This window comes from Mus caroli, chromosome 17, assembly GCF_900094665.2.
Source record: "Mus caroli chromosome 17, CAROLI_EIJ_v1.1, whole genome shotgun sequence".
Classification (NCBI taxonomy): Eukaryota; Metazoa; Chordata; class Mammalia; order Rodentia; family Muridae; genus Mus; species Mus caroli.
Window position 1 is genome coordinate 26,446,477 of NC_034586.1, and position 599 is coordinate 26,447,075.

Genomic DNA, 599 nt, shown 5'->3' on the forward strand with positions numbered 1-599 from the left:
AAAAAAAAAAACAAAAAATAAAAAAACAAAGGGGACAAACTGAACTGGGAGATCTTTGAAGAAACAGAGCAAACCCTAGAGTTTAACATTGGAAAACTGCCCACAGGTGATACCCAATTCCAGCTTTGTTTGTTGTGTTTTATAGAATAATGTTTCCCTCCAAGACCCGTGCCCCCATCGAAATAATCTGCTGATCTGTTCTGGAAGGTGTCAGAAGGAAGTTTGCAGACCTCGTTCAGTAAAGGTTATGAAGAGATTGCTCTGAAACTGGCCCGCTGGGCTAGGGACAAGAGCAACAGCGTCAGAAAAAAGGCTTATGAGAGAAGCAGGGGAGACTGCTTTGAAGCTACTGCCAGTCAGCCTTAAAAACAGAACAAAGGACTACAGACAGCCTATAGAAGCTGGAAAGGGCAAGCGACTGGGTTCTTGAATCTAGGGCTTGATCTCTAGAAGTGTAACAAGAATTGGTATAAGCTACACAGTTTCTACTAACTTGTCACAACAGCCATAAGAAACTAGTACAGCTGAGAATAAAGATGACAGCGTCCCCGTGGGTTCCCGGCTTCCTGGTTTATCTAGGAAAAGAGAGGACCATTGAT